Source organism: Fukomys damarensis, unplaced genomic scaffold (genome assembly GCF_012274545.1).
Source record: "Fukomys damarensis isolate Sample0158 unplaced genomic scaffold, DMR_v1.0_HiC HiC_scaffold_9, whole genome shotgun sequence".
Taxonomy (NCBI): domain Eukaryota; kingdom Metazoa; phylum Chordata; class Mammalia; order Rodentia; family Bathyergidae; genus Fukomys; species Fukomys damarensis.
Genome location: NW_022900921.1, coordinates 20,187,333 through 20,194,352, shown reverse-complemented (window position 1 = coordinate 20,194,352; position 7,020 = coordinate 20,187,333). Strand labels below are relative to the sequence as shown.

General features: G+C 48.0%; 1 long non-coding RNA gene across 1 annotated transcript; it reads left to right on the top strand.

The window, feature by feature from the left end:
* The first annotated feature begins 6 nt into the window (after positions 1-6).
* Positions 7-3,007, top strand: LOC104860894. Its single transcript, XR_779844.1, has 3 exons — positions 7-171; positions 1,159-1,196; positions 2,273-3,007. It is a non-coding gene; the product is annotated as an uncharacterized LOC104860894 (long non-coding RNA).
* The last annotated feature ends 4,013 nt before the right edge of the window (positions 3,008-7,020 follow it).

Below are 7,020 nucleotides of genomic sequence, written 5' to 3'. Positions count from 1 at the left end.
CGGGACAGTCCGAACGGCTGGCCACCGCCACGCCGCCCTGCAGAGACGGAGACTGCTCGTCACCCGGCTCCAGAACCGACCCGAGCCCCAGACGCCAGGACCAGCCCCTCTCGGCCTCTGCCTTCCCACGCTCCTGGCTTTCTCCACCTGGGCAGCCCAGACTCTGCACAGGTGGCCCCAGATCTTTACACTCCTTGCTTTTCTTTTCTGTAGAATCAAGAGTCAGGCAAGAAGTGGTTAAGTGAAAACATTCTTGCAAATCGGGGAACATAAGTTTTCCGGGACCTCTCCTCCCTTCCCCCACACAGGCACCATCTGTCTCTCTTACTCAGTTCTGCCCACGTGGTTTCAACCCCCCTCCCAGTAATTTGCAAATGTAGCCGGCTCTTCTCAGGGTCCCTAAAATTAGGAGTGCAGTAGTTCTCCTTCCCGGGAAGGACTTCCCAGAGAGGGCCAGGGAAAGCACACTGTCAAACATTTAGGATATTGTTAGCTAAATCGAGTACTTAACCGGGACAGGAAGGAAGAAGGGAGAAGGGGTGGGAGACAAAATTTCATCTTGAAAAAACAAAAGTAATTGAAGAAATTAAAAGTCATGTCAGGCTAGGTGCTGTGCACCTGTTATTCCAGCTGCTCGAGTGATACAGAGAGTTCCAGGGCAGCCCAGAGATAATAGCAAGACCTCCTCTAATACATAAGTAAGTAAATGGCATTTTTTTGGAAAACTGAGAAATACTGAATTGAATACCAAAGAGAAGGTAGGATGGTTGACCTAAGGATCAAGCTGCTCTGAGCTTGTGCATCTCCTCTTCAGTCTGTGCTTCCAGAGTGAGTGTAACCATTTTTGCTATGGACATATTCCACATGCTAGGGGGGTAGAAATGAAGTCCAATGCCTCGTATTCTCCTGTGTGAGCCTTCTCCTGGATGGGGCAGAGGGTGCAATGCGAGGGAAGGAATCTCCTGTTAGTCATCTTATTTCACTTTGGGGGAGGCTGGGAGGTTGAACCCAGGGCCTTTGCACTGAGCTACATCTCCAGCTTTTCTTTTCCTTCTCTCTCTCTCTCTCTCTCTCTCTCTCTCTCTCACTCCCTCCAGAATCTAGCTGAGTCACTAAATTGCTCAGGCTCATTTTAAACTTCTGATCTTCCTGTTTCAGCCTCCCAGAATACCAGAATTATAGGTGTGAGACATCAAGTAAGTTAATTACTGCCCTGAGGCTAGAGAAGGGGCTCTGTGTTGGGCCCTGCCTTCCTTCATTCCATAAATACCAGGTCCTGAAGTCCAGAAACAACCCTCAGGCAGATCCCAAAAGTAGGAGTTTCCCATTCCTTTACTAGAGAATTCCCTTAGCCCTCCTTGTTTCCTCCTCTTGGGCCAAGATTTCACTTTTTTTTTTTTTTTTTTACTGGGAATTGAACTCTGGGCCTTACGCTTACCAGGCAGGTGCTATGCTGCTGAGTGACATCCCTCACCCAAGCTTTCACTATTAACAACCTCCAGTTATTACATTTTCCCACAGTGCTTGGCCAGGTAGCTATTACTGAGCTACTCTGAGCAAAAACCTATGATTGCTGATTATGGCAATAGCCTCATACTAAAGCTGACACATGCTACGTTTCTCCCATACAATCTCATTTAATCTTCACAACAATCCTCTGCAATAGAGAAACGTGTATATTATACCCACTCTATGAGTGAGGAAACTGAGGCTTTGAGATGGTGAGGGTAAGGAGCTAATAGAACAAACCAGATCTGTTTGACAGCAGTGTCTGTCCTTGCAGCCATTAACCCACACCTCGATTCTTTGTAAAATTGCTCTGTAGCTCCTTGGCCTGAATCTGGAATATCATGGAAGCTGACAAGCTATTGTCTCCTTGGTCTTTTCTTCATCCTTTTTTGGCTGTGAAGCAAGAGCTTTGGAGTCAAGTTGCTCAGATCCCAAATTTATCCTCTTTTTGGCCACATGACCTTGCACAGCTTGCTTGCCTGAAGTTTCAGCCTCTGGTCTGGAAAAAAAAAAAAATCACATAATAGCACAGCTTCCTTAGAGCTGGCCGTAAAGGGCAAAAGGAGATGAGAAGTGGAGCCCTTGGCGTCCCGATAACCCAACCCCTGCCCTGTGCGGCAGCAGGCACACCTCTGTGAAATGTGCCACAGAATATTTTCTGTGCAAAATACAAGTCAATGTCCTTCCCCTTGTGAAAATTATTCGTGATTACTCGTGACAATCCTCTTCATCGTAAGCTTTGTGTGTGTGCCCTGTTTTCCAGCCCAATTCCGAGTCCTGTTCCTTCCTATTGGGTGTGTTGGTGATGAAACACCTTGGAGACATCCAAATCCACCGTTCTCTCCAGCTCCAATGCCTGTAGCCTGGCTTGCTCCTCTAGACCTTTGCACCTGAGCTGAGAAGCAGGAAATAGACGAAAGCAGAAATTGTCTCCTGCAGGCTTTGGCCCTCCTGCCCCTAATGAGGATCCCAGGTCACCTCCAGAAGCAGAACTCAGTGGTGAGGTCATAGCCCAGATGGCTGCCAGCCCCGTTCGTTGGTGGTGAGTCATCCCCAGGCATTCTGTGAAGCAGAGCGCAAACGTGCAAGGGATAAAGGGCGAAACCGGCTCCACCATGTGATTGGCTGAACTGAACATCAGTCTACAGGTGACTGAACTGAAGGAATCTGAACTGAAGACAAGCAGCCTCCACTTTTGGTTTTCTTGCTTGGGCTGTGTCCAGATCCCCTGTGCTTTATTCAGGGCCTGGCCAGTGCCAGAACAGAGCAGAAGGTGACCACCGGCCCCTGCTGTCTTCACTTGATTTCACAGCCAGGAGCCCCATAGGAGACACTTGAGCCTGACACGGGCTGTTTTGTTCTTAGAATGCCTACTGCATTCTTTTCCCCCATTGTCATAGGGACGAAAAAAGGACATTTCCCACACACGTCTTAAGAGACAGGGCAACATATTTCTTGAGGATAGTGAGGAGAAGAAATTAACTGAAAAAAAAAAAAAGACAAGAAAAAAAATGAAGGAAGGGAGAGGAGGGTGATATGTCAGCAGTAGTTTCCTGTTGGGGGAAATGGAGGCTTGGAGAACCAACCGCTGAGATTTGTCTTCCTACTCCTTGACTGTACCTCCCAACCTCATGCTGTCCCTCCCACATTCCCAGGGAATGCACACAGTCATGTTCCGTGATCGAGCCAATAATGTCCCCCTTTCTTGAGAAACACATTACTTGAGATTCATAACTGCGGTGGACTATTTTTTTCAGTGATGGGAAAACCTGTCCTAAGCCAGAGAAAATGCGGGTGGAAGGAAACCCTGGCAACATGCGAGCGGAGCAGGTTTCTTGCTTACCACTGGGTCTTCCGTGCTTCATACTGTGCTGGAAAATAAAGTGAAATACGTCTAAGGCGGACGACTCACTTTACAAATAGGGACAGGGAGTTTCTGGGCACAACGGCTTACTACCATGGTCCCGTTTTACAGAGGAGCGCCCTGGGCTCAGAGAGGCAGTGGCCTTCCTGTGGGAACATAGTGAGAAAGAGACTCGGTGTTCCAGTGCAGCTGCTCCCCGTGGGTCTCCACTTGAGAACTCCCAGCAAGGTGGGCTCCGGGAAATCTGAGAGACCACGTTCTCGCTGGAGGAGGTGGAACAGCAGCCAGGAGACCCGTGGACCAGTGGCGGGGCTTGGACGATGGGGGAGCTGAGGGAGAGGACGCAGAACTGGGGGCAGGGGCCTGCTGTCCTGGTGATGGAGCCACCTGATCCCCTGCACTGCAAGCCAGTGTTGTCTGCAGCCCCAGGGAGGGTGGAGGGGGGCTGCTTTCACAGGCCTCTGCGGGAGGAGGGGCTTTTAACTCCTGTGTGGCCCGCCTCCTCTCTCTGTTTTCCTGGACTGCCTTCCGCATTAACTAACCTGGATCCACTACTACCCTGAGGCTGGCAGGACTGGTTGAGTCCACCCTGTTTCCAACACCCTTGTCAGCGAGGCCCCTGGGGACTGGGAGCTGCTGTGTCTTTCACTGAGGAGGAAATGAATTATGCACTGGAGGCGGAGGTGGAGATGCAATCGCAGTTTCAAGCGTGGGGGTGTGGAAAGAGAACGCCAGCGCGTGAGCACAGGCTGGGCCCTCTTGCACAGCGGTGCCTTCCTGCACTCCTACCCCAACAGCCCAAGCGCAGCCCTGGTGGGAAACGGGGGTGGGGATGTGAGCACAGTAACCAGCAGGCTGGCGGCAAGAAGCCTCTCTTGTGTATTTATAGCACTCGCATTGCCATGGTACCCGGGTACTTAAATTAAACTGCAGCCCAACTGCTTAGAGATGCTGGAAATGAAATGCTCTTTACCTGTCCACTTCACGCAGCCTGACACCTCATTCTCCAAAACTTCAGTGCTTGAAAGATAAGTGAACAGAGTGAATTTCAGCAACCATCCAGCAAGAAGGGTGTGGGTTTGGGGCTGAAACTCAGAAAACCTGCTGTGGCTGGGGGGAAAAGCAGAAAGAGCACGGGGAGGGAAAACCTGTCTGTGATACTGCTTGGCTTGACATCTTGTGTGACTTCAGGCCTGAGACTGTGGCTACCTGAGCCTGTTGGTCTATAACATGAGAGCAACACTGCCCACTTCACTGTGACTCAAACAGCTGCGTGACAGGATGCTAAGAAAGTGATTAGCTCAGGCCCTCAAACACAGACATTCTTTTGCAGGTGCCTCTTGTTTATTTGTGCCCAAGACTCGATGCAGGTGTTTCTAGTCTTGAGCAACTTGTAGTTTAGCAGAGGATACATACAGTATATCAGTCAACAAACATTTGCAGCCAGATGTGGTGACACATGCCTGTAATTCTAGCGGAGGCTGAGGCAGGAGGATCATCACAAGTTTGAGGCCTGCTTGGGCTACATAGTGATGTCAAGGCCAGGCTGAACTGTGCAGCAAGATCCTGTGTGCACACACTCACGTGCACACCTGTAGACACACACCTATGCACACACAGCAACTGGCAGTTGTTCTCAATAAAAGAGAAAACAGAGTGCCATGAAAAATGTTGTAGGTTGAGAATCTGTGTTATACAGGGCTAGAGGAAAAGGCCACTGTGCAGTGGTGACAATAAAGCAGAGACCTGAAGGAGCCAGCAGGGTAAAAAGCAAAGATCAGGTCTCCCAGGCTAGAGGCCCCAAGATATGGCCAACACCAAAGGAGCCCTGTCTCTATTTCCCTTGCAGTGTTAGGAGACAAGGACAGTCAAGTTAGAAGGCAATAGCCTTAAAATCCATCCAGGCTTCTTGACCCATCTTCCTGCATTGTCTGTCACCTGTGCCCTCATCGAGGTAACCAGAATTCTGTTTTCCAGCCCAGGTTAGTCATGTGCAGTGGCCTCAAAGGTCCAGTGCAGCCAGGTATGGTTGGGTGCTGTGCTTAACCTGTCTTTAGTTTTCAGAAGTTTACTTACGTGTCTTGGATGGATTCCTTTAGGTTTATTTGGACTTCACTTAGCTTCCTGATTCTGTACTTTTATGCTCCTCTCCAAGTTAGCATTCTGCCTTCATTTCTTTGAGCCCTTTTATAGTTCCACCCTCTTTCTGTGCATTATAGTCCTACAGGACTCCGGGACTCTTCATTTTCTTTCTTTCTTTTCTTTTTTTTTTTTTTTTGGTCTGTTTTGTTCAGATCAGGTAACTTCTATGTCTCTTTTTCAAGTTCATTGATTCTTTCCCCTGTCCCCTGTCCCTTCTGTTTTACTCTTCAGCTTTTTAATTCTAGTGAGCTTTTTATTTTAGTCATTGTATTTTTCAGTTCTGACATTTACATTTGGTTCTCCTTGATGCCATTTCTTTCTTTGCTGAGGCTGAGTTTTAAATTGTTTCACATGTATGGGCGGGGGATTTAACTCAGTAGTTCTACTGCCTGCCTCACAGGCACAAGGGCTCAAATTCAATCCCCTGTACCAAAAAAAAAAAAAAAAGTTTCACATGTTTCATAATTGTTCCTAATTACCCACTAAAGCATTTTATCACAGCTGCTTTAAACAAATCTTTGTCAAATAATTCTACCATCTCAGTGTTGGTATCTATTGCCTTTTAAAATTTTGCTCCAAGATTGTCTTGGTTCTGAGTACGGTGAACAATTTTTTATTAAACCTGTATATTTTCATATTGGGTTCTGAGATTCTAGATCTTTGGTAAACCACATGTTCTAGGTAACTTTTTCTGATACCTTCCCACAAGGGGAAGGGAAGCACCTTGTCACTGCCAGGGGGAGGTAGGATGATGGGGATCAAAGCAATATACCAGTTCCCTGCTTGGATTTCCCTCACCCCATACCTGCGGGTATTGGGGTTCCTCATGAGGTGTAGTGTTTAGGGCCCCTCCTTGATCTTCATTGGTGTGAGTGAAATGGGACTCATTTCTTTCTGCAGGATTTGGCAGGAGTTTGGCTGTTATCCTCAAAAGGTTTCTGTTTGTAATAACCCCTTTGCTTTTGGCAAGAGAGGAGAGCCCGCTGCACGGGCATTTGGGAAGGCCTGGTGGGCTTTGGGTGGTCTGCTCCTCCAGCATTCAGCCTGTGATGTGTGAAGGAAGGAGAAAGTTGGGGACCCCTTCATCAGGTCACATCTCAGATTGTGGTCCCCAGCCATCTGCCATGGAGAATTTTCTCATGCCTGTTTTACATATGATGTCCAAGGTTTTTTGTTTAAATAGTGAGAAGAATGGGGGGGAACATGCCTACTCCATCTTCTGGGAAGTGAAAGGTCACTGCTTACAAAATTCAACAAAATTCAATGTGTTTGAGGAGGTATCACCTCTTATCATCAAGCCACTGTCTTCTTTTTTCCACTTTTTCCCTCTACCTCTATATTCCAAGTCACCTTCCCTGTAGTTATCCAGGTGGGAAACACTGGCGCTCTGCCTTCGTAGCCTCCTATGTGTCTCTTCTTTGTGACTTAAGGCCAAGCTCTGGGCTTTCTGATTCTTGACCACTTAAATGATGTCTTAATACCTTGAATTCTCACCAATTTTTATC